Source organism: Aythya ferina (assembly GCF_964211825.1).
Source record: "Aythya ferina genome assembly, chromosome: 12".
NCBI lineage: Eukaryota > Metazoa > Chordata > Aves > Anseriformes > Anatidae > Aythya > Aythya ferina.
The window spans coordinates 14,020,129-14,048,105 of record NC_140308.1 but is presented as its reverse complement, the minus strand read 5'-3'; the positions used below and the strand labels follow the sequence as shown (position 1 = coordinate 14,048,105).

Sequence of the window (27,977 nt, the reverse complement as noted above, 5' to 3'; positions counted from 1 at the left end):
TAATTGTGTATATAACTAAAAATGTCACCTTATGTGAGTAAAGTGTAAGGATCCACAAAGTCATCAAGCCAGATGGCAAATTGAGCTGCATGAAAATGCTCTGCCTACAGGCTAGGTATTTTCATTGCTATTATTATCTTTGAAACTCTTGTTTGACCATCTCAGACAAAACAGAATTCTTGTATAGGTCTAAGCAGTTTGAATAAGCTGAGCCAGGAAGAGGAAGACTGCTATTATACCTTTGCTTGCCACCAGATTCTTTGTACGTGTATAAAAAAGACAGGATGGAATATAGAAAGTTTCATTAAATACTTAACCTTAGCCCAAATGAGAAGACATTTTTCTTCTAGCGAGTAACTTGGTATTTTTCTTTTCTCTTTTCCTTTTTTTCCTAAAATATGGCAGCCAAAAACTAGCCAGTCTTTTATTGTGTACATGTTTCAACAGATAGCCTTCATCCTAGATAAGTCACAACAGCTCTTCTGCTGTAAAGTGCATGAGGCACATAAACTGAGGTGAGTGCTTTTTTTTTGTTTATTTGTTTTTTAAAGCATCTGGATGTACATGTAGATCCAAATCTGTGTCCACATGATGTTTTGGAAGGTTTATTAATTTGGTTGTGGATGTAACAACGTTTATTATAACTTAGTAAGGCTCCTTTCTAAAGAAAATAAACTTTTTTCCCCTCCCACTGTTCTTGGCCCAGAGAATGGAAGAACTTCCTGAATCCGTGGTTCTTTGGCCTTTGAGTGCAATTTTCATAATTCAGTAGTAAAAGATCTTGTCTTCTGCAGGTGCCAGCTTTGGCTGTTCTGCCTTGGCCAGATGGACAAGAATCAAAGCTACTCATTCCAACTCAATGGATATTTTTCCTACGCTGCTTTGTATTTCAGCCACACCTTTGGTGTTTCTGCTAGTAAATCTCATCCTCAACCTCATTCTCATATTGGAGACTGAATTCTCATTTGTTTTAGTTTTGGTGATCTTAGAAATCTAGTATTTGAACCTTTTAACATTATGGCACATTGGTGCTTTTTTACTAGCTGTTTCCTTGATCCACATCCTGCCTCCAGCTTAAGACACTGAAACGCCTCCAAACCACAACCAAGGTGGCAACATTGCTGCTGTTGCTAGTGTTTGTTTGTTCTGTTTTGTTTTGTTTTGTTAAATGCTTTTTGAGGCTGGCTTTGAAGTGTTATGTGTGCAAATCTATGTGGATAATATCTGAAGAGGAAGAAAGGCTGCTCAATGGCTGTAAAGACATCGAAACAAGAACCAGCAAGATTCACAGCCATTACTTGTAACAGATTTTATGTGCTTGATATATTTCCTTGTGCCCCACTGAAGAAACTGTAGGGAGTATATTAAGTGTGCTAATGAAAATTAGAAGAATTAGAATTTCAACGGAAGGCCAAGAAATACTTTAGAGCTGAAATATGATTCTCACTGAACTGAGCATGTGCCTTCATTCTTCAGAGACTTCTTGTTAATATCTCCTATGTCTCTTATTTAAATAAGTATTAGTAATTATCTTTTTCATTGACATCATGACCCAGCAGACTAAAGATGACAGCACAATCTGAAAACAGATCTGAGGGAGAACGCTGGCAAGGGGCAATGATAAAGGGTCCCTGCCTATCCACATGACCAGGACATAGTTTCATGGACCAAATATGCACAGAACAGAAACACGCACCTGTAGGTTCCAAGACACGGATTGGCACCCCCTTTACACAATTCAGGTATTTGTAAGGATCTTTAGAAGGTGAGATTGTGTAGTGAAATGTTAAAGAGGTTTGAGCGAGGGCAAAATGATAAAGCAAAGAACGTTGTAATCTGCCCCGTGTGTGAGATCCTCACTTCTGTTGTACCCGCTTAAGTTTTGAGCTCTTGCAACATCTCTAGATGCAGGACAGTACTGTTCAAAATCCTTTAGTCAGAATCTAGTTGTGTACCTTTAACTCCAAAGTTACTGTCTTATAATTGATCTACAGAATAAATCACCCACAAAAAGACAAAGCTGGCATACTATTTCTTTTACAAGAAAGAATACTTGAGAAAAATGTAGCGTGTGAACAAATGCATTTTCTGTATAACAGTCCTTGTTGGTAATTCTGTCCTGTTCAACTAACTAATCCTAGTTAAAGATACTGCATTTTTGATTCTTCATCTATTTGTAGCTATTGCAGTATACGCCACATCACACTTTCACAGAAACATAGAATGGTTTGGGTTGGAAGGAACCTTAAAGATCATCTAGTCCAACCACCCTGACACAGGGTGATTCATTAGATCAGCTTGCTCAAAGCCTCATCCAGCCTGGCCTTGAATCACTTTCAGGGATGGGGCATCCACAATCTCTTTGGGTAGCCTGTTCCAGTGCCTCACCACACTCATAGTAAAGGATTTCTTCTTTATATCTATCTAATCTACATCTACCTTTTTTAAATTTAAAACCATTAGCCCTTGCCCTATCGGTACAGGCCCTAGTAAAAAAATATTTCCCCAGCTTTGTTTTAAGCTGCCTTTAATAACTGAAAAGCTGCCATCAGACATCCCCAGAGCCTTCATTTCTCCAAGCTAAACACCCCCAGCTTTCTCAGCAGCTCTTCGTAACAGGTGTTCACACATTTTGTATGTTACTAGTACGTAGTTGTATGTTTCATGTGTATTTCTATTACAGACTAGAAACAATGAAGAAAAATATAACTAAAATATGTCATCTGGAATATAAGTAACAAAGCTAAAAAAAAAAAAAAAATACACCCCCAATTTTTAAATCATTCAATTTAAGGATTTTTAAGAATTTATTGGAAGGATTTAAAAATCCTTCAATCTAGTTTTAACTCCCCTAAACCAGTCATCCAAACCCTCCTCCCTGCTGTTGAATCTAGCCTTTCCAACCTGGTTCCTGTCATCGAGCCCTAGCTTTTTTTCCCCCTACTTAAATGGTTAATGATATTTCAACACTTTAAGCTTAAATAAGCCTTCCAAAGCCAAACGCTGCATGAAAATCTTCCATACAGACAGAAGCAAATTGATAGCAATTAAATGTTATGCACAGTTTCTTTTTGGAAAGAAACCAAATGCTTCAATAATGGCAAACTGAGTTCAAGAAACCTATTCTTTCTTAGCAGGGGAAAAATAGAAATACGAAAGAAAAGCATATAGAAAGACAGAATTTAGCTTGGATCTGAAGGGTGTAAGGTAATCAGAAGAGAAAGAAATGAAATGTTATTTCATGTCAGAAAGGCAGGAGGAGGAAGTGGGAGGCTGGGCTGGTAGAATGATGTCTGTCAGGGTACAATGCATTTACATTTGCTTTTAAAATGTACTTCATCAAAGCCAAAAAATTCTGACTCTGGGTGAGATAAGGAAAAAACTAGTAGCTAGGTGGACTGCAGTTACTGGAATTTGACTAAACTACATCAAAATCTGCCTAGCAAGTGCTAATTTAAAGCTCTCTGGACTCTCAACTAGAAAGCCCTGGCAAGCAGAGACTGATGTTGGATTGATGAACAGTAAGGAAACCTTGAGTTACCAAATACTTTGATATAAATCAAAATGAAGCTGAAACTTCATTCTGGAATTTTGGTTACCTTCAGAGCTTGCAGTTTCAAAAATACTGGCTTTTTTTTTAATAAAGTTGCCTTAAGATCTGAAGTCTAACAAGTTGCTGTCCACAGCTCTGCAGTGGCCAGACTATTGACGGTCTCTGTGCAGGAGATCAAAGTCTTCCAGCTCAATAGCTTATTAAATTCACTATGTAATGGTGTTTTGAAAGAATTCATCTTTGAGACTATCTTTTCTGGACACAAGAAGAGCTTCTCCTAACTTTTGAGAACAGAGCTCAACCATAAACCACTGTTCATGTTGTCTTCTCAAAAGTCACCAAAATGACAAATATTTTAATGGATGTAGTATTATATTCTATTAGAATCGTTACAAATCAGTAGTTGGATACTTGTAGCTGTGCTACAGGGCTGTAAAACCATTCCAAATTGCCATTTGCTATTCAACAAGCATTTCCAGCGAAATCACTGTTTTCTACTAAGCTGTGTGTAATCTATGCAGGCAGTGAATCAGCACAGAACACGTTTAACTTCACTGGGCAGCCTCCTTTGCAAGGTACTTCTTTCAACACATAGCATCCATCTTTCCAGTCCTCTCTGCACAATACCACCTTTCTGTAAGTTACTGACTACTTGTAATCGGTGAAAACTTGTCTCAGTAACAAAGTTAAAAAACATAATTATGAAATGCCAAGTAATTTTAAATGGCTGTAACAGGTAATTGTCAACCCACTGCATTTGCAGTTCAGGAGAGATCTATAATACTCATTAACTTTTCTAAATAAGGGACCCTATTTCAAAATGTATGTGGGAAGCTATGCACAAATGCAGTCAGTAGGAATTTGTATGCTAACCTCCCACATTGCATTAAAATGTCCTGGACCACAGGAGGTGGCATGTAGGAGTGGGTGGGCAAACTTCAGAATAGAGGAAGGTACTGAATCACTTGAAAATTCTCCTTGCTCTTTATTTATGTATTCAATTACTTGTTCCATTTTTTACCTCCCAAGCATTCATACTTCACAGAGTTATTTCAAGGCTGAATAAAAGTGCTACATTCTTGATGTAAACCTGTCTTTACTCCCACTTCCTCTTCACTTTAAATTTAACAAACAAAATTGTGCTGAAAAATGATGAACCAAATCCCAAAACAAGGCAACTCAAAGGCTGCAGTTGTCAGTTGGGATCCAGGATTCAAAAAAAATGTACAATTCTGCTACAGCTGAATTGGAAGACATCTGTATTTTATGGTACACCAACATGTGCTGTTGTGCTACAGATCACAGAACAGGAGAGAGAATCAAGAGCATGAAGGGCTTATATATCTGAAAGAAAAGCAAAAATGAGAAGGTAAGGGCCAGCACAGAAAATGTAATTAAAGGTGGAAAAATGGGTATGCCTTTAGTGTTTTAAAGCAAGCTGTAATAACTGTAATTGGAAAAGCTTTGGTTCTGATACAGAGAGTAGAAAAGAGCATCATAGGATTGGAGTCTTCAGGCGGTACCAATGACTTAGATTTTATCAGGGAGATTTACCTATGCATAAAGGCAGACATGCCATGCAGAGCTTTAAAATCACACCTCTCTCCTAGAAATGCAGCAGCAACCTATCATTTTCACTAATATACAAAAAAGATTGCTTCATACAAGCAGCATTATTACAGCCCCTTTTGCCTGCTTATCTCAACTAATTGCTATTCATATTAATTTATAATGTAATCTATAGATCATGTGTAATACATACTGTCATATAAGCTTTCAGTGGATGAGGCAAAAGGCACAACTCTTCCTCATTCAGACAGGTGTTAGAGAGACTTGCTTGAGAATTTGCAAGTGAATTATTTGTTGGTTAAAAGCCCATCCTATTAAAAAAGGATGTGCTTTTTAACGCAGGTCAGCTATAAAAGAAGAAAAGAGCTATGTGGCTGCATGATCCTAGAGCAACAAAGCATCAGGGCTAGCTCTTTGTACAGACTGTATTCATACTCTGACTGGTGACTGTAATTTTAAACAGTCACAATTGACTCCAAACTTTGGTGTTTATGCGTTTTTATGCGTATTTAACACAAAATTCAAACCTCATTTAAAAGTGTTCTCATTAGCTTTACTGTCAATTCTACTCACTGTGTTAGACTTGCATTGAAATAATAGCCCAAATATAGAAGAAAACATATCTTACCATTTGTTACTGAATTGTCTATTTCTAGTAATCTGCAAAATTTTGCCTTAGAAAATTACATTTATCTCAGAGACTTATTAGATAATGTTTTAAAATTAGCTTTTGTCTTTAAATTGCAGTTCCAGAATGGCACTGTCTAGTTATAGATGTTTCCCAAACTAGTACTTATCCTCTTAATGAGCCCTTGATGATAGTGTAAAATTAGATGTACAGGGGCGGCTCAATTACTACAAATACATATTGGTACGTGGATGCAGTCAATTGATTTGAACGTCCAGTCAGATGCAACTGCCTTTTATCAAAGACCACTGAGAATCAGCTTCTTACAGTCTACAAAGCTAATGAGACTATCACAGCTTTTCATATTCCACCAGAAAAAAAGTTCATCCCTGCCAGAAGAAAAAATATTATTATTATTTATTTATTTATTTTAAATCAAGCTGTCTTTCATTTGTGTTGCTTCTCAGCTCAAGAATATTTTTGATTAGTTGGGATTCTGGGGGAAAGGGGTTGTCTCTACTTGGAAAACAGCTGACCAAGTTGCTGACACGCAAGGAGGAAACAAGACAGGGGTCTTCCCATCCCTGTCCCTTCATTCAGAGCTGCTGAAACCAGTGTATGAGCCCATGAACTGATAGAAACTTTCTTACCCTACACCTGATTCCCAGTGTTTTATTTCCATGTTACTAATAACAAGCAATGTCTTGACTCTTCATGGATAAAACCCAAAGAGCTTAAGAATAGAGAAATATTTACCTACCTGACAAGGCTGACATGAGGATAACTTGACTTTTATCTATCTGTATTTACCTGTGAAGAGCTAAATGCTAAGTATTCTTTATTGTTTAATTTTTCTTCTCTAAAATGTTTTCATACAGCCTTTCCCCTCCCCATTTATTTCAGTGCTGCTTTTGCTAACTATAGTACAGTTCTAACGTACAACACATCCATGAAGACCTGTGCAGCTCCATGGAAACTAAGATATGCCTTCTGAGACTGACATTTTTTTCTTCATCTAACTGCCAGATACCAGATGATCTGGAATAGCTAAATCATTGACTCAGGCTGAGTATGCAGACATGAATGTATTTTGCTAGTTTGTTTTACAAATTATTTTCCATATTTAAGTGCTGCTATTATCTTCTGCAGTTGGAAAATAGGAAAGCTGCCAATTACATATTTTTTCTATTACAGCAAAACATGCTCATGAAGCAAACATGCTCACTGGTTTTGCTGCAGAACAGAATGCAGAGTTATAAAATTCTTAATATTCTTATTTACTGTAGAAGTTAACATAGGACTCCTAAGGCTGACTTATGATCAGATTCTTCCCTTTGTCTTTAGATAAAAAATAATTTATGTACTGGAAAAGTTAAAAATTGCTTCCCACCATGAAACCCAAGAAGACAAAAATGACTAATAAAGCATCTGAGATTGACCTAAACAATACCACCTGGTACTCACATCCAAATTCAAAACATCACACAAAAGACTTCAATCAGACACAGGCAAGGCTTGTCTTAAGAAAGCTTGTATTCTTAAGTAGTAATATTATCACACAAATACCACTTAAGTGAAGAAATTAATTTAGTTACTTAAAATAGATTCCTATAGAAAGGTTTTGCGTGTGGAAGATATCAGTTCTGCATACCATGTAATTAATTGTTTATTATGCAAATATTTTTTGGAATATCCATTTAAAAACACTGCAAACAAAAAATATTTATGAAAAATTTAAAGAGCAAGGAGGGAAATTTTCTTTCATTTACAAAGCCACTTCCAGTTCAGCAGTGGTCTAAACACCGAAAGCAGAAAATGTAAATATTTTAATGTATATCTTATAAAATTATTCAATTAATTTTTCAGTATGACATTGAACTTCTATCACTGAGAGGCATCATAACAGTATTAGACATGATTGTGGTAAAGGCCTTTGAGATTTAGGAATACATTATTTTTGCAGAAGAAATATTTAAAGAAATGAAAGGAAAACTAGAAAATCATCAGTTTGTAAAGTACTCTTGCAGTACAGTTATATCTGGGGTGCAGGTGGGGGAATGGAATGCCTTCTGAAACCAGTGGGTATATCAGATGTAAACCCATGTAAAAAGCAAAACAAAACAAAAAATTTTTTTGTTAGATAATGGAATTACTCCATATCATACACTTCATGTTATGTCAGTATAAAACCTGTAGAAATTACCACTAAATTCTATACATCTAAGCATGGTCCTTCTTAATTAATGTCCTCTTTGGGCCAAAAAGCCCGCCTGTTTACATCTTTAGTTTTCCTAGATTAGCTCTGACACTAAGCTCGTGGTAACTAATGTCACTGTGGCCTTTGCACTTGCTGGTTTACAAAGCAATTCCTGAGAACACAAATGAAAAACTGATCTTTAACCCAGCTGTCAAAGATTTATGACACACAGTGAGGTTAAACTTGAATAAATACTGATGTACAAATATAACTCTGATAAGAACTTAAAACCTGCCTAGATGTTCTTGGGCCTTTTGCGGCACATCCTCTCACTGGGGCATGCATAGCAGTTATAGGAGCAGATGTTTTATTTGTGCATGTTTATTGTACAGTTATCAGGTTTCAGGGAAATTATATTGATGAAGACTAGTGCCCAGAACTTCCTGCCTTTCTAGACATGTGCAGCAATATCAGACAAGCATAGTGGAATAAACTGAAGTATGTGTTTTATTTACACAAAGGTAATTCTATCTTTTTCACTATGAATACTCGTATTTTCTGATTCAGCAGTGAATCATTTATCAAGACATGCAAAAAGTGAAAGGCGAATAAGCTAACTCGAACCAGCTTTCATTCTCCTGAAAGTTAAAACCACATCAACAGTAAACACAAACAGGTTACATTTTTTTTTGAACACCAGAAATCATTACTGCAAAGCCAACTTTGCTGCCTCTTAGCATCAGTTATGCAAAGGATTCTATTAAAACAAGTCATGAGAGTATTAAAGCTTCCTGTATCTAGTAGGAACATCACTACAGCATCCTGTAAGATACAGTGATTTTCTTTTTTTATTCTTAAACATATTGTAGGCAAGTTTGAAGCTTGCTAAAGAGAGCTTGCAACTCCTGAAAATATAGAAGTAAAAAGAAATGGTTCTTCACCATCAAATATTTAAGGGAAAGTATAGCAGATACGTGCTTTGACAAATGAAACTGCATATCACAGATTTTAGACTTTATACTTGTCACATAGCTGAAGCAGTGCGTTAACATTCAATAGACTCCATTACTATAGCAACATGTGCTTGTTAGATCAGAGCTGACTTCATGCAGACACCTCCCATGCAGAAAGAACGTGCTAACCCTTTAATACAAATCTCCAGAATTCAACAGGATTTTCATCTATTTTCTTGTATTGAGTAATAACATTAACTTTCTAAAAAATATCTAGCTCAAGGTAAGCTCTCTGACCTGGATCTGTGCATCTTGCTCTTTACTAAAGCAATGTTCTGAGGCATTTAATGCAACTAGACACAGAAGAGGATGATCGTGGCTACAAGTTTTTCATATGGGAATTTTTAAGTGAAATAATCAGATATGGACACCTAATTAGTGTTTATACAAAAGTACATAAACACTGGGTATTATTCTGTTTCCACTGGGGTCAACAGAGACCCCCTTGTCCACCCCCCTTTATTTCAGCAAGAACAAAAGTGTGTTTAATTTTGACCTACAGTCACAGTCTTAAGACACTAAAGTAGCATTATGTTAATATACAGATGGATTAAGTGAGGGAGGGGTGCAGAGCTAAGTGATCTGAGCATGTTTACATATAAATTGGCATGAGAAATATTGCTTTGCAGCTTTAAGTTATTAATACATTATTATTACTATATTTGCGATCATTTACATTTTCCTTATTATTTGATTCAAAGAAAAAAATGGCAATACAAAAATCTCAGTTACTGTGGCACACTATCTGGTTCTAGGAATTCATCACATGCACCTAAGCCTGGTTTTCCACTGCAGGATGCTGTGGTTTGGAACCTTTGCATATTTTTAATTAGTCACATGTTGCTACATTCAAAAACGTACGCAGATTGAAATATTAATGGCTCTAGAAAGTGTAAGTTAAGTTATACTCAATACTGCATTATTCATAATTTTAGATTTTACTTTCTTTTTCCTACCAAAGTTAGCTCATTCCTTTACTGCAGGACAAACAGAGAGAGAACTATGGCTCAGAAACACAACAGTATCTTCAAAAGTTGCTAGAATCAACTTATACATACTTGTTTATTTTGTAGAATAATCTCTGTTAGTAGAGCAGATTACTCAAAGGACCAGGTCATTTCTAACAATTTATGGAATAAAAGCTTCCTGCAGTTAGAGTTCTTTAAATTTATCCCATACAGCATCTAGTTTACAATGGCATTAAGATTCAAAAAATTATGCTGATTTATTACTGATCTTCAAACATGAATAGTCACTGTTGTTTGTTTGAAATAAAGAAAGCATCCTTAAAAAAAGATCCTTCTTGCAAATACAGTTAAATACTTGTTACTATGTTCAAACCTCTTTGGTGGGCTCAAAAAGCCTCCCTGTAGCATTTTTGCTGAAAGACTTATCTATGCATCAGGTTAAGTCACTAGCAATACACATTTCTTAAGAGACACTTACACAGACACATATCCCACAGAGAATGGCGAACAAGAGGTAACTTAGTAAGTTATAGTAGGCTCTTTTCACTTTATATAAAGTGGCACAACTCTCTTTTATTGTTACTTATTGATACAAAGACTCATGATATGCTTAGATTCCGAATGACTTAAAATATTTTACAATGTTTATTCATATCAGGTAGTTTGCAGAGTCTGATGAGTATTGGTTGCTTGGGGCAGTAATGAAAGCAAAAAGGTTCTAGTGAGATGACTGTAATTTCCCACATCCAATGTTTTCTGGATTCTTTTCAATAAAACCTGCCAGCCACATCATTTTTTCTTTTAAAGTGAGGCATTAGACAGGTGTAGAATTCAAACTAACCATGGTCTTTAATCACAGTTGACTTTTTTAAAATCTAAGCTGTTATTTAGAACAGTAATTCCTCATACATTTCAGTTTGTAGCCCAATTGCAATTAGGTTTGTAACCATGAATAAATTAAAATCTGTTGGATTTATGAATATAAAAGTATGTTCACTGTATTCTTTCATCTTGGAAACAGGTTTTTATGAGAGGAATCTCATACCATAGTCAACGTGCTTTTTTAGAAATGTTAAGTTACCTTGAAACGTCAAGTTACCTTGAAAATGTTTTGCAGCACATCAATCACCACTTCTTCCTTTATTCATAACTCTAATACACTCCACCTCATGTTTTCTTTTTCTTGGTCAATGTCTAAAAAACGAACATATGTACAGTTAAAAAAAAAACAAAAACAAACAAAAAACACAACAACACAACCATCACCACATAATGCTCTTGACTCACGTAAATTTTTTTCCTCAAAAATAGAAATTCATGAAAAAATTATTAACTCACTACTTCAAGAAAAGCACCCAGATAGAGAATAGTATTGCACCAGCAGTATTAAGTACTAAAGCTAGTGTGGCTGGCATTAAAAAGTGGTGGTTAGAACCAGTCTAAAGCTGCATTTTGGAAAATATGTCAGAACAACAAAAAATCAGAGCTAAGAAAATGACAGGAAATATGCATCTACTGCATCCCCCAGCAACGAAGCTAGATCACATACACCTAAAGCATCTTCAGCAGTTACTTATATGACTTTTTTTTTTTTCTAAGGTCTCTATCAATAGGGATTCCAGTTCTTTCAAGAGCCTAATGTTTAGTTACAAAGAAAGAAGCAGCCTTATACCCAACCCATAGCTAACTGCTACAAAAGTACACAGAAGTCTATCTTCTCTTCAGTAGACATATGAAAACAATTTATCACCCTTGCCTGGTACATACCGAAAGAATGTTACCACATCATCTGAAGCTTGAAGCAAAGAACAATTGATTCCCATTCTTGCTAGTTTTCTTTGTGAGAGTGCAGTTTCTTAAATGATACTGATGACAGCAGGAGGGAAAAGAGTAACAGCAGTACTAGTCACGAAGCCATTTAATCTGCTAAATATGTATTAGCATGACTGCTATCAATCATAACAGTCAGCACTGATTAGATGCAGAAAGCCCTAATAAACTCATATATACTGTGATTTTGTAATTTTACCCTATCTTTCTACAAATGTAATACCATGTACATTTCAAAGTACTGTAAGGAGTATAGAACATTTAAAACATCCAAAACTGTTATTTAAGATCACATACAAGGCAAGAAATTGAAAAGCCACATTAAAGATTAGTTGATTACTCCCCTAATTCACCTGGGAGAAAATAACTTAAATAACTTTTTTTTTTTTTTTTTTTTTTTTTCCCTCTGCAGCCGCTGAAAAACAACTGTCTGTTTTGCATGGTAAAACTGAGAATTAGCAGAAACAAGCTGTTTCTGGGCAGCTGCTACACTTGCAGGAAAACACTCAGCTTTTTGAAGGAGCTGGAAAAAGATGTGAAACTACAGCTGCACTGTATTCAAGTGAATTCAAGTATGAGGTGGCTGCAGCATACAACATTTCCCATAAATACATGAAGGAAAGAGAGCTGGTATAATTCCCCCCCCCCCCAAACATACTGTGTATATTATTTTATTACTTCTTATTTGCTGATTTTGCACCCTAGTATTTGGACCACAAATTGTTAAACACACTTTGTATTTGCAGTAACACCAGACCCTCTCATCAGAATTCTGCTTCCAAAATCTAGTCGCTGTAATTACCTTTTAAAATACCCAATTTAACTCTCTCAACTAGGTACAATGACAAAGGTCTCTATACCTACCATAGAGAGAAACGTGATTAGATTATTTAGAAGTAAACATAATTATAATGTTTACAAGGCATGATCACAGAACAGCTTAGTCCTCCATTAAAACAATCCAATGTGCAGAACAATGTGTTGCAACATTTACTCTCAGATGTAGCTTATACCTATACAAGTTATACGTAAATCTTTAAAACAGGAAGAATTTCAGGTTTTCAGTACATAATCTACAGAATACTACTTCTTTTCAAAAATATGTTTCAAAAATATTTCAAAATATATAAAATTAACCTATAGTTTTAGATCTTCCAACATTAAGGTCTGTGGTATTACTTCAGCGCATTCCTTCATTAAACTATAGAACACGCTTATTTTGGGGTGAGAAAAGATTCCAACCAAGTGTCCTGCACTCCAAAAGCTACTTATAGTATGCAATCCAAATACCCACATAACATGTGTGCATGTTTATTCAGACGATGGAAGTACATACACACACACAAATGTAAATGTAACTTGCTATACTTCTGTACCTAGGCTATAATAGGATAGCAATGTTGCCATGGGAACAGGTTCCCAATGGGAGTAGATCAGTAAGCGATGACACATGACAAGCAGCACATTTCTGGATCCTTTCTGTATGTTGTGCCAGGGTGGATAGCAAACACGTCAGTGCTTAAGGCTACCTGACCTACAATGAGATTCCATTGATCATTTTGCATTACACTTGAAGGCTTATTTTAAAGCACTACTTGCTCCCAGTACAGCCTTCCAGGTGTGTACGAACTCTTCTCCCTCATCTTTATATTTACCTTTCATCCATAGTCTCCTGCCTTATTATCAAGTCCTCCCTTTTTGCTTTGTTTTCCCATAAGGGTACTTACAATGCTCATACATTCTTTCTGTCCACAGAATACCTCCTTTTCTTTCCTTCTCTTTCTCTCTATGTGTAAGATTTTTTCAGGACCAATCCCCCTTTGTGCATCATGCAACCTACCTTTCCTCCTAGTGCTGTCCCCTGACAAAACACACAGCACTACACATGGCTCCTCCAATGAGGAGACCTACATACATGCAGAGCGACAGCAGTAACACTGGAGCAGTATTTTCATTCAACAAAACTGAATGTGGATCTCTTCCTCCCATCTCCTCATGTACTTCTCCCAACAAAAGGGCATCTACAGACAAAGTAGACTGTAGACTGGGTATTTGAAGAAGATAACCTAATGCAAGTTTGGTTTGGGATACATTTATATCTATTATTAACTAGTTCTGTCAGCTCAGTTTGTGTGTCAATTGAAAAAAAAAAAAAGTGAAAATCTGCCCTGGACATCATCCCAAACCCTTAAAACATGCATTTACTGAAGGCTGTAGACAAGGCTTCAGCCTTCTTAGCAGCATATTACAAAGCTATATTCAACATTATACATTTTTCCAAATAGATACCATCCCTGCTTCTTGTCATATACACTAAATGAACTATAGCAAAATGAGGTACGTTTTCATTTGTTCTTTCAAAAATCCTCAACAGACCCTTTCCACGTTTTTTTCCCCCCACTGTATGTGGTAGCAGGTGTTTTTACATAAACTGATATGACTTAACCTTTACATCCTAGTATAGTGTTTCAAAAGCTTACATCCCCATAGGCTTTTAAACTGAAAGGTACACAGACACACAAGATGTTAATAGCTAAAATACAGCACCAGTGCAGCAGTGTTAGAGAGATCTGCTTGCTCAATTCCTTCTTTTTATATGTCCATTAACATTTTACTATAGACTTCTGTAGGTCTTGACATAAGAGATTTCATGCCTTTTTTTTATTATTATTTTTAAGAAAAAAGAAGTACATATTGAAGACTCAATATGTACTGAAGAAGTCTATAAACTACTAACTTGCAGGAATAGCATTCTGTCCTTGGGTCTAGAAGCCTTACTGTGCAGTACTGGACATACCAAACCATTAGTCAGGCATTGGCAGTGTCAAGAAAACTTCAGCTGAACTGGAAGGCAATATATGTAGTTGAGTTTTACTTTTCCAGTTTTCTGATTACTTCTTGTTCCATTATTATTTCTCTGCATCAACGTTTGCAGGAATTTCTAAGTCAAATATAGAATTTGTAAATTGCCAGCAGCTCAAGTCCCATCTGGGATCTGAACAGTCAAGCTGAGCTCCGTCTGCTCCACACTATGCTTACACTGCCATTACCAATAAATATTGTGAAATTAAAATTCTACAGACAGATTTCCTAATGATGTACAGGCAGAACAGAACAATTTGCTCTTTCACACTTCTACTATTATTCCAATTATAAATCTCATAAAAACTAATTTTGTAAGGTCATTTTTAAGTCTCAGTGAATCAAAATTACACTGAGATTACTAAATTCAAATGCATACACAATAATTATTTAATAACTCTGAGTATAATGGCATGTCTATAGGAATATCCACTGAACAGGCACATAAGAGTATCGGTAGAGTGATAGCCACCAGCATTTATGATTCACTTTTTGGCTTTGTACTATGAAGCAAATAATAGCTTCTGGGAAGTTGTCCCTGCAATTTGCAATATTCACTTTTCTATGACTTAGGGACAATAATGCAGTGGGTTCCTAGCTGGACTGGAGTGCTTTACAAGTGAAACAGCCTTCCACTGTGAGGAAGTGTCAAATTCCTTTTATTATACGGAGGTAAAGTTGATGCTTCCCAACAAGGCTGGTCAGCACTACCTTCAGCCTATAATTATGAAGGATCTAAACTGGATCAGTCACATCTGATATCCACATACCCACATTCAGCTGTGGTCAAAAGTCTACTAATGGGTATAGCTTTTTCCACAAACTTCAGCACAGTTTACAGAAATCCAGAAGACAACTTTTTTTTTTTTTTTTCCAAAATTTCTCACATGACAAGAGTTACACTGTTTACGCTTAACACATTCAATTAAACAGAAAAAGCAAAATCTGCAGTTTTCTACTGCATTTTAAGTGACATTCATTTTCAAATAAAATAGAGAAGTGAAATGCATTTTTGTAAGAAATACCATTTAATCTTTTTTCATTTATACTCTAGTACTTCAGCTGCTGCTAACTCGTAAATATAGTGATGCTGAAGTTTGCCATCATAGTAAGATTTCTCAGTATAAGAGTCGTTTCCTTTCTTAAACTATACTCAAGATAAAGTTATATTTGTCTGACAAGTACTTTAAATAGTTCCCATTTCACATTGAGATGGGTGCCAGACCACAAACCAAGCTGCTTCTACACTGCTTCTCCTGGAACTGTTAAAAAAAAAAAACTAGGCTAATTTAGAAAAAACTGATGCAACACAGGAAAAAAAAAAAAAAAAAAAAAAAAAAAAAAAAAAAACATCAGAAAGGCAAAGAACTTGGACATACAGAGTTTCCTCATATCTCCCTGCTTGTTTTCATAAATAAAATGTCATATACTCGTGTCAGTTATCGTGTGAGGAGGGGAAAAAATAACAGGTATTATTGAAAAATCAGTTTAAAGGACTCAAGCACCAAACAGCTTTTAAGGATGTTCCAAGATGCTAACAGCCTGACATACCTGTCTACCTATGAAAATAGGGAATGTCCTTTCCTGCTGTGAATTCAGATTCTTTGAAAAGTACTGTTTTTTTTTTTTGTTTGTTTTGTTTTTTTCTTCTGAAGTATATATTTGCGAAACAGCAAGACTTTTTTCAGGATTTTTTAAAAGTTTTTTAATTTATGAATCTTAACAGTTGTCTCAGAAGTTCATATGAATGAAAAGGAGTTTTCAACCTAAAGAGTCTAGCTTAACATTACTTGCACACTGGAGCTGCCCTTAGAATAAAAATGAAAATTTTTTATTCTAAATAAAAATGGTTTAGAAAGAAGTCTCTTTTCTTTTCAAGGAAACAAGATTTATAAGATGGAGGTAACTGGGGAGTGTTTCCAAGTTTATTCAGAATTTCGAAACTACTGCAGAACATGGGGGTATATTTAAATCCATCTGTTTTGAATATGTCAATCTGTATTCTCCTCAACCTGTTACCATTGTTACTTATAACTGAAAATTCTATGTAATTTGAAATGGATGCTTATCAAATTACTGTTTTTTAAAATATAAATTCATGATGTGGGTAGATGACAAAAATCTGTACGTTACTCATTTACTGACCACTTTTGAGGATACATGGCATAGCATGCAATAATGGAAAAGACACTTCATGACTCTGATTCAGCAAATAAAATGTTTTTAAAAAAATTACTGAAATAGGACTCCTGAAATCTTATATTTGAATGAATTTTGCTTTTGCTTAAATCTCAACTGGGGGATAGAACCATGTCCCCCAGTTTCTATTACCTTAATCAGAGAGAATCAATTCATCTGCTCAATTTGCTCTCGAGTATGAAAAGTTAATTTCCAAACATTGGAATAATATTTTTGACATTCAAGAAAATTCCGTTCAACAAATAAAGGAAATAAAATTGCTCACTATGGCACTATTAGCCTTACTTTTTCTAATTTTTGAAAAAGACAAATACAGGAGCTTTTTTTTTTTTCTTTTCCCTAAGAACACACTTTCTAAACAAGTCTCACCTCTGTATGACAGAGTAAGAGTAAGTCAGTATTGTCATATTCAGCTTATTACAAGGGTATTCCTCTGCATTACATAACGTTTTCTATGACCACTCCCCAGAAAATCTCTGGGGTTATTTAATTTTTTCCCTACTGTATTAGATGCATTTAGAATCAATTAGAAAACTGCTTCTTTCTACAATTTATCTTTTGTAAATATAACTTAAAGCTTGCACTCTTACAAAGGACAGTGCAGGTATCAACATCACCTGAGGAATAGGCATCGAACTGCACTGTTGTACATGGAAAGAGTTTGTGAACAGACGGGTATCCACGAACAACAAGAGTTACTGAACAGAGTATTAGATGGAAAATACTGAAGAGAAATAAACATTGCCTCTCTGCTCCACTGTAAATACACAGTATGTCCTGAGCACCTAATATTTCAGAAAGTCAGTACTAACTATCCAAGCATACTGTTGAGAAAGCTAGTGTAACCATTTTGCAGTGTTTTGCTGCTTTTGGGGGACTTAACACTAGATGGCATATCACACCACAAAATGTGTAACAAAGTATAAGCAGATGTACTAGACCAGACTTGTCATTTAAAGAGCTCCTTATACCAACAGAGTAAAACTTCCATATCTGCTCCTTCTCTTATTTTTTATAAGGTATGCTTCAATTGTGTTTTTCACCTGTGCCTGAAGGGTACAGAGGCAATACAACTGTATTAAATACGCTAGGTCAATTTCTGAAAAAGGCCCTTGAAGAATAAATTTCATACAATATTCACACATTTCTCTTCAACTTACTACTGAATGAATTCTACCAGGTTTTATCATGGATTAAACATCTACTACATAAACTGATACTAAAATATAGGTCAATATCCACAGGAGAGTCATACATTTAAAGTTATGCTTTACCTTCACAACTTCTCCCAAAATAATACCACTGTGCTATAGTTTCATTGCTGATGTATCCCTGTATAAAACATTATTTTAACTCAGTTTATAACTTTGAACATAATTATGAAGTTGGGAACTCAGAACTGATATCTACACAGTGCTTTTTTCATACTAAAAATAAGACCATAACATTAAGCTGTAGTTCTCCAGATTTTTTTTTTTCTTTCATAAATACTGTAAGGTTGCTTACAGACCAAATGAACCACAAAGCTCATAAGCTAAGGATGCATTATTTTCAACTGAAGCTGCAACCAATTTATGTAATGTAAGTTTTTATATACTTACTATCAGTAAAGGTGTGCAAACCAAGTAAAATATTATATAAATTATAAGCACATTTATTTTGGCACACTACGTAAGTTTTTGACTTTATTAAAAAACACATCAGAAACCATCTGTATTTAATGAACCTGTAATAAACATATTGTTTTCCTCACTTACAGCAATAGATTTTTTTCTAAAGATATTTATTATTTAAGAGAGATTTTACTACAGTGGAGCTACTTCCCTCATACCTCACATGGCTTGGTCTTAATTTTTTGATTCTGCAAGAACTTCTTCCTTAAAATAAAACTGCTGGTAGAATTCCTATATTTTTGTTTTTTTGTGTGTGTGTGAGATAGCCAGTTATCAAAGGAAGAATTTACACAAAGATAAGCCTTCATCCTATCACTCAGCCTTCATTCACAAGCTTCTCCCACAGTACTTGGCAGAACAGCTGGATTTCATGAATATGACAAAAAAAATATACATAATAATGAACTCTGGTTTAAGGATATATTAATAACTATTTTTACTTTACCATGAGTAGTCCTTAGCCATTCTCAAGCCTGTTTTATGCTCCAGGCAAGACTACCATGCCGAACAATGTAGGTAAGGAAGAGAGATAAGGGTTCAACTTAACTAGCATTATGTAGAACTTCAACATCAGTCCAACAAGATATCAATATCCTTTCAAAGTTCAGAATTCATAGACTACAAACCCACTAAGATCTACTCAAACACTTTGATATCTTACTGTACTTTGTCCTTTATGCGGTTCACATTTCTGTATACTATACCATTGAATCTGCAGTGCAGGATACAACTTAGGTATTCAAACATCTATCTAAGAAATGTTATGATCAGATGTATCCATTAAATGCATCAGATGTATAATGAGAGACACACGGTGATTTCTTCTACCAAATTGTCATCTGATGCAAACTCCTTAACTAACTGGTCTCTTCTAACCTTCTTTCTCCATGAAAAAGCTGAGATTTCACCTAAAAATGCAAATTTATTTGTGCAGTTATACTCCAGACATTGTGGCTGTGCACTGCAAGCATAACTTTTAACAGTAACTTTTTCAAATCACAATGGTTCCTATGGTGAAAGCTTTACTGTTCAAGATTTGGAGCTTTCTAGGCAACCAGTATGTTTTATTCACAAGGCAACCACTAAGTGTATTTTTAGATCTCTAAATAAATATCTATGATTCACCTACGTATTGTATTTGTGATACATGCTTGCATCACAAAAATTTTTAAATTAGACCTGTATTTCATATGCTCTGTAACAGCTTGGAAACATTAAAGCAGGAATCTAGCAGGTGGAGTATTTTTAAGCTACGCTGGTGTCTGATGCATGAATCCTGCAATAAAATGCAGGATAATCCTGACTAAGAATTTACATGTATTTCTTTTAAAAATCTACCCCAAGGAAAAAAAGAGAGTCCCTCTCCTTTCAAAATGGGCACAGGATCAAGATCCAGTCAGTAGAAAACAATCCTTACAGATGCCTTCATATAAAGTCAAGGAAATGAGATTCGGGATATAAAACAAAATGTAACTTTTTTCCAGAGAAGAAAAAAAAAATTTTGAGAGCTCAATTCCATATAAACTGAGACTGAAGCCTAAAATGTTTTAAATAACATTGTAATTGCAAGAGAGAGAAGTTATATTGTTGCCATGACTGCCTTCCAATGCCTTTATATGCCTTCATTTCTTTATACTTAATTGTAACTTTGAACTAACTCTGAATTTATCTGTGTTACTGCCATATCAGCCATTTTTCTTCAGAAGTCTATTCTTCTTAATCTTCTACACTGGTAAAGCCTGATAATCTTGTTATAATAAATCTCACTGATCAACATTTCAATTCAACATTTTACTCTTTTCCAGCCTGGTTTTTAACACGTACTTTAACACCTTTAACACCTCCATTTGCTATGCAAAAATAACTGTGGTTAAACAATTACAGCTCTATTGATTTACCTAGCTTGTTTTTTCTTCTCTCTGGGTAGTTATGCAGCCAAGGCTCTAGCTGTATAAAAGTTTTCTCCACTAACATAGGCAAAAAAATAAGCCCATGGTGTTCAAAGTACAGTTAGGCAACCAACATGCTAACCATAGCTATTTTGGTAGCAGCAGCATCTTACAGAGATGTAAACTCCGCAAACATAATGTGGTTAAAATTGTATCACTCAAGGAGGTCAGACAGTCAAGAATAACTTACCCTCAAACACAATAATCAGGCTTGTATTTGATGTTGAAATTACAGGTGGTTTTGCATTGCAAACAGCTTTGTGGCAAACAGAAAATACAGGCTTTTCCCCTCCAATACACACATGCTGATTTATGTTGTTTTGGAATAAGGGTTTTCCTATGTATTTAAAACAAAATGATCCCTTATTAAAGTGTACCAAGACTTTGAAATGACAAAGCAGTAGCTGGGATAATGTCATCTAAAGACAACCTTACTCCTGTCATACTTCTGTGGCTATAACCAGTGTAATCACTTGAGTTCCACTATTTTTAAAGAAAGATGCTTGGTTTGTACTACCCATTTCCAACATAATTACACCTTTGTTCAGACAGATTAGTGTAGGCTATTTTCCCCCTGTAACATAAAAGGCAAAATGGAATTTTTGAGGACTGGTCAGGTTCTTCATGAGTATCTGATGCTTAAAAGGTTATTAATGAAAGAGCAACGTTCGCTGTTGTGTCGTCACAGTGTTACAGTGCTTTTTGCATATTTTATATATAAATCATGTTTCAATTGTAGCTTTATGCCCTAGGATTGCTTACAAGAAATCATGCATAAATAATAGTTATTAGGGAGATCTACCTCTAATCTTAGCCAGCATCCATAAGGAGCCATACATATGGCTCCATAAACTGACAGCAGTCACTCAGTTTGGGACATCTTCATTTTACTCGTGTTATTCTAGTTAGTGATCAAGTTAAATGTATAGCACTGCGACAGTATCATGAAGCATGAAATCTAAGGATGCAGAAAGATTCAGAGATAAAACCATAGCCCTGGGTTACCGACACACTTCTCTACTATAAGGACAGCAGTCTAGATTTAGAGAATAACTACTGTTAACTGTTCTAAGGTCGCTACAGTATCCTACAGTGCAACCGTATGTGCAAACTTTAAATAGCTAAGAACAAAGAACATGAAATCAAGCATGACCAACTGAAAAACAGACTTTCAAATATCACCGAAATTGTGTGCTTTGTACTTCACCGTTTCAAGCCCAGATTTTCAGCCTTCTGTTAGCAATCAAAGTATACAATTATATGGGGAGATTTCTCAAAGAAGTCAACAGTTTCCATTTAGGATAGAAAAGAAAGTAGCTACATTTCCTAAAGTGCAGATCAACCAGCAAGTACAAATCAGCTTAAGCATTTAAAAAAAAACACTGTTTAAGTTCAGGGTCTAAACATGAATTAAGCTATTATGAAATATGCTCCTTGATGCAGTGTGGAGAATAGCTAACTTAATACATTTTCCTTTAAAACAGTTGCAAAAAACAAACAAAAAAAACCACAACAGGACTAGTTTGAGCAAGTAGTCATCTCGTCTCTTACTGCAACTACTGTATTGCAATCCCTGTACTGCACTACATTATTTGTAGCAACAAAAGCCCTACAGATTTGCCAACTTAGAAGTAGAGATTTGTGGCATGCAAATTAGATGCAATCATTAGTTTGCACCCTCAATAAAATACTAGTTAGCTAAAAAGCTGGTGGATTTATTCTGACAATGCTGATTTATGACTTACATTTTCAATATAAAGGGTGTATTTCTCTTTAACATTCCAAGTGTATAAATCAGCAAAAAGCAAAAGCTAGAAAGTTGAATCACAGCGCAAAGCTGATTAATGAGGAAATAAAAGAAGGCAATGTACTTGACTGGTGAGGAACCTGTTCACAGTAGTAGAGTGATTTTCACTGAATAAACTCCAGTTGAACAAAGCTGACATGCCTGAAGTCTTTTCTTTTCTAATAATTAAGTAATCCTTCTTTGCAAAATGCTATGGAACCAAAGAGCAGATCTTAGGTGAATATATTTTCAGCAGGTATATGCATGAACAGATGAACAAACAGTATTTGGATTGTACAGGAATATGGAGAAAATGAGCTCCTAACAAGCCTTTTGCTATATCACATACTAGGGATAATGCTGCCCTGAAAATTTGGTCTAGATCAAAGTATCTCAAACTCGTGGCATTAGTTCAAGCTTCCTACCATGCTGAAGCTTCTTATTATCCTATGCTGAACAACACAGTTTTAATTTCAACAGGTCTCCTCTATCACAGAATCACAGAATTTCTAGGTTGGAAGAGACCTCAAGATCATCGAGTCCAAACTCTGACCTAATGCTAGCAGTCCCCACTAAACCATATCCCTAAGCTCTACATCTAAACGTCTTTTGAAGACTTCCAGGGATGGTGACTCCACCACTTCCCTGGGCAGCCTGTTCCAATGCCTCACAACCCTTTCAGTAAAGAAGTTCTTTCTAACATCTAACCTAAAACTCCCCTGGCTCAACTTAAGCCCATTCCCCCTCGTCCTGTCACCAGGCACGTGGGAGAACAGACCAACCCCCACCTCGCTACAGCCTCCCTTGAGGTACCCATAGAGAGCGATAAGGTCGCCCCTGAGCCTCCTCTTCTCCAGGCTGAACAAGCCCAGCTCCCTCAGCCGCTCCTCGTAGGACTTGTTCTCCAGGCCCCTCACCAGCTTCGTCGCCCTTCTCTGCACCCGCTCAAGCACCTCCATGTCCTTCTTGTAGCGAGGGGCCCAAAACTGAACACAGTACTCGAGCTGCGGCCTCACCAGAGCTGAGTACAGGGGGACGATCACCTCCCTAGCCCTGCTGGTCACGCTGTTCCTAATACAAGCCAGGATGCCGTTGGCCTTCTTGGCCACCTGAGCACACTGCTGGCTCATATTCAGCCGACTATCCACCATCACTCCCAGGTCCTTCTCTGCCTGGCAGCTCTCCAACCAAGAGCTACACAAATTTATTGTAGTCTTCTAAAGAAATAAAACCAGGAGCAGATAGTTGCTATCACTCAAGAGTATACTCCATGCAGCTATAAAATTACTATTTGCTTTTAGTGTGCTTCAATTTAACGTTACAAATGGTGTTCTTGATTTCTGCACACATTGCAGACTATGTATTTAAAACACATTATACCCTCGTGCTAAAGAATAATTTCTTCTCCTTTTTTGTAAAATAAATTCAAGCTAAAGTACATTGTTATTAGGAATGTCTAGAAAAGTGGAATGTGCAGATCTAGAACTTTAAAGTGCTCTTTTCCTATTTAGGTTATTCATAGTAAGTTAAAAAATTTCACTAAGGAATTTGCTGAACAAGAATTTTATGGCAACATTAGAGAATTTAGTCATTTTTTTTGAAAGTTTCCATTATCCAGACTTTCTGCAGTATGACAAGCTAGCAGTTCAGTTCTGAGACAGGGTGTTGCTTATTACAATCAGGAAGGATTGAAAGAACTATGCAAGGCTCTCTGTTGGGCACTGTGGATGTTCACAGACTGAATACTGGCCTAGAAACAAAAGAAAAATCAAAGCTAACACTTCATATCACAATGAGCAAACTGCCAGTGCCTTTTCAAAAACAAATGTCTGTGAACTCCCTTAGTTTATAACAGCATGCAGGAGCAGCAGAGGATGGGAACACTGAAGAAAGTAAGTCAGACTGGATTTCAGTTGATTGCAAATTAAGTTCATTGGCAATAGTAGAGATCTGGGATTTTCATTCTGCATAGCAAAAATTTTCTAGTAACTCTCTCTTAAGGTTTAAGTATTGAAAAGCCATTAGCTAAGGAAGAAAGATATCTAGGTGCCATAAATGCCCAGTATCATCTTATCCTTCGCAAAACGCAAATGAATAAATTTAAATATAAAATACCAGAAGGATAGTTTACTTAAACATATGTCAAATATGACAGGCTTAACTGTATAGCATATGCCATGAAGACATGCTTTGCATTCATACGCATGTGCAAGTAGTGTGATATTTTGTTTTTACATCAAATTAATATTTTTAAAGGATGTTGCAGAAATGGTGGAGTAAGGCTGAAAATTCAGATTATTAATTAGTATTTGGCATTCTCATAACTTACCATCTAAAAATCTTTACTACTTTTATAGGTCTTTAAATGCAATTTAAAGAATAGAAGGCAGAACTGTAGATAAACAAAGTTACCAGGGAGATTTATAAATGGCATCTATTTTAAAAAATCCTGCCAGAACAAAGCTAAACATGAATTTCAGATGAAGGCTAGGTTAAAACCACAGAATGGAAACTTCCAGTTATATTGAAAGCCATGATATCCCATGGCTACTGGGACTCAAAGGAGACTGTAAATCTCTACTCCTACATGTACATTTTAGAAGTTGGCACAGCTGTCTTGCATATAGACTTCCCCTCCTACACTTTGAGAAACAGGAACCACAATCTTGCACTTTATTTACTGAACTTTCACTGTACTTACTCATCACTGAAGGCTGTTGTTACACTCTCCCTGCACAGGTCCATGCCAAAAGGCAGAACTATTTATGAACCTTCATAGAAGCAGAGGTTAAACAGGGATACCAAAAGGAATTCAAGGTGTCTCAGAATTCATTATTTTAAGCAGAATTTATTAGACAGGCTGGTAAACATACTGTGTATGTTAGTCCTACATGATCACATCCAGCAGAATAAAATAAGCTGTGATTCATTCACTTTAATTTTTTGTTTTCTTTCCCAAGTGTACATCTGGTTTAAAAGCAGATCCCATTCTCTGATCCCCTTTATGATTTTTCCACAACTAACAGACATGCTTGAGGTCTTTTCAAGAAGAAAAGCATAGCTTAATTTTTCCCTGATGTTTCTTTTTGAAGGATCAGCAAGTAAAAGATAATGTATTTGCTTATCTACCAATATGGAAAGAAATCTCTGGAATATCTATTTATGATGGTATTGTAGCTGTGATGATATCAGGATTAAGGAAGAACGATTTTATGTGACAATTATTTAACTAGATGACCTGACAGTTGAAGAGAAAAAAAACACAACCAAGTTAAGATGTTAAGATTTCATGTAGTGCAGACATGCATTTGCTGGCCTGTTATGATTTTTCCTATTATGGACCTTCTACTTCCCTAGATCCACTGTTGTCTGCTTAGACATACATGGTGTCCCATTCTAGCCTCCTTCCTTACAGGACTGCAGTCCCACTCTTCCACTTGCAATCTACCTTTACCTTTAAATTCAACTGATTCCGTACTTAGGTAAACTCTGAGCAACTTCTATCTGTCTCTGTTTTGTATCTGAGGTACCATACCCAAACCCTGTCTTTTTCCCTAATCATAAATATTTCCATATAATATTTATGTATAAAATATATAATAGATATATTTTCTGACTATATACTTTTAATAAATATTTTGGTAGCAGTATACTGCAGATTTGTGAGTTGTTTAGTATCTTATGAGAAGCTACTTGGTCCAGGTTTTCTGTTAGAGCCTTGTTTTGCCCAAAGATAGGATACACTGACAAGGCAAAAGACTAAGAAATTTACCAGAAGTATTGACTTGGTGAATAGTTCAGTAGCAAGCAAAAACTGCTCCTGTGGTGAACTGCATTCACAGGTTAGAGCTCTCCTTCTTCGTACTCTGGGCAGATTAAGAAAAGACTAGATTACAAACGTGCAAAGATAAATGCAATTCTGCATGGATGCAATAACATACTTGTAAAATCTGTAATTAAAATCACATTAAGTTTCCCCTTATAAATTTAATTCTGTAAAATGTGCTTAACATGACAATATATACTTCATTAGAATGTTGCCTTTACATAGTCAAACATTAAACGAACAAAGAAATGCTCAACAAATAGAGAACACTAAAATATAAAGCAGACCTGGCATGCAAGTATGAGCTACAATCAGACATAACTAGCTATTAATTTTGCATTTATAAAACACAAGAATTACCTATCCTTACCATGACTCCTCTTCTTCAGCTTACTGCTCCTTACTACACACTGCTTGTTAACGCAAAGCAATAAATCTCTCTACAATACTGTATTGATGCATGGCAGTATGTGGGAACAGAATCTACTGGTTAACACATCAGTATGATCCTTCAGTGTTAGGAAAATATCTGGCTTAAAAAGCAAAGCGTACTCACGAGTATTTGCCATTTAGTTGTATTTAATCTGATATATTCTTTTAAGGATCTTCTTATTAGCTGCATTATGATCTGCTAAATTCTAAATTTAATTGGAATTTGGAAGACTTATATCATGCTTGCATGCCAGCTGTAACCTTTTCTTTCAAAAAGTTCTTCTTTTGGTCTCTTTTGGTCTCTCTTGCCTTTTCATTAGGCAGCCAATTCAAGAAGTCAAACACCAAACTAACTGGGAAAGACATGATTTGAGTAGGATATATAAGATTTTGTAATTACAAAAAGACAGAAGTATAAACGAACATTCCTACATGTTTTCTACAAACAAGCAAGTTAATATCATTAAAATAATAAGTAACTACGAAAACATAATCCCATCACTGGAATTTTGAGAACAGTGTAAGCTACCAGTATTTCTATTTTTCTCCCTTCCACGCAGATCATCTTGCTAATCTTCCATGATCCTCCTGCCTCGAGAGGAATTCTCACAGCAATACAGGGCATGCATGGGAATCATCAAAATCAGAATGAAGAATGTGCAGGTAGCATAATGAGATTTCTCCATTTTTCTGACCAACAGATCTCACCAAGTTACAAACTGAAGTGTCATTCTGTCCCTTAAAGAAGGTTCTTCAACTTATGCTTCAGAAAAGGATCTGTGTTATGTGAATTTAAATTATTGCTCTTTTTTACATGAAGAAAACAGCTTTCTCCTTTCTTCCTGTTCTGTTTAAGCAGTTTCCTTTCTTACTTTGCTGAAAGTCAAATAACCTCCCATTTCACATACAGTGTATGATCTGGTTCATAAACTACAAGATTTATTTTTATATAACTGACTATATATTTAATGTGTAAATCTAGATGCAAGAAATATTTAGCATTTTTGCTCTTACTTAACTTTTCTGATAAGCTCAGTTGGATCCTCTTAGAAATTGAGATAATATTACTTGCATATTTCACACTTTGAATGAAGTATTTACTTTGTTGATTAAAATTAAATTATTGCCTTTTTTATTTTAAGTAGAATGTCTGTGTTTATTACTGTAACAGCAGGTACAGAAGACCTATTTCTAAGTTTGGCATGCATAATATCAAAAAATTTAAATCATCCATGCATTTTAGAAAATACAGTTAAATCAGCAGACTAAGTCAGGGCTTAGAAAGGGATGTTAAGGTATAGTCTGGTGTCATGTTTTGTCCTCTAAAGCTGTGAAATACATTTTGAAAAAGAGCTGGAGGTTAAAAACTTTTCTAAAAGGCATTGATATAGATGCCCTGGAATTACAATCAATGATGATCATTAACTTTATGAAAAAATTACTGTGAATTCAGGATAGTCATTAATTACTACATCTAAAGAAAGAATATCAT

At 35.5% G+C, this 27,977-nt stretch overlaps 2 long non-coding RNA genes across 4 annotated transcripts in view; one reads left to right on the top strand and one right to left on the bottom strand.

Annotated features, from left to right (window-relative positions):
* LOC311443437 overlaps positions 1-27,977 on the bottom strand; it is a 139,722-nt gene that overhangs the window by 73,165 nt on the left and 38,580 nt on the right. For 2 of the 3 annotated variants that reach the window (XR_014697271.1, XR_014697272.1), the window contains exons 4-5: positions 26,000-26,093; positions 11,028-11,122 (exon numbers count right to left, since the gene is read on the bottom strand). This is a non-coding gene — a long non-coding RNA (uncharacterized lncRNA). Of the gene's footprint in view, positions 1-11,027; positions 11,123-25,055; positions 25,405-25,969; positions 26,094-27,977 lie in introns of those variants that run through there. The other variant, XR_014697270.1, reaches the window with a different exon arrangement.
* LOC311443440 lies at positions 222-27,129 on the top strand. The gene is made up of 3 exons (XR_014697275.1): positions 222-361; positions 448-515; positions 27,046-27,129. It is a non-coding gene; the product is annotated as an uncharacterized lncRNA (long non-coding RNA).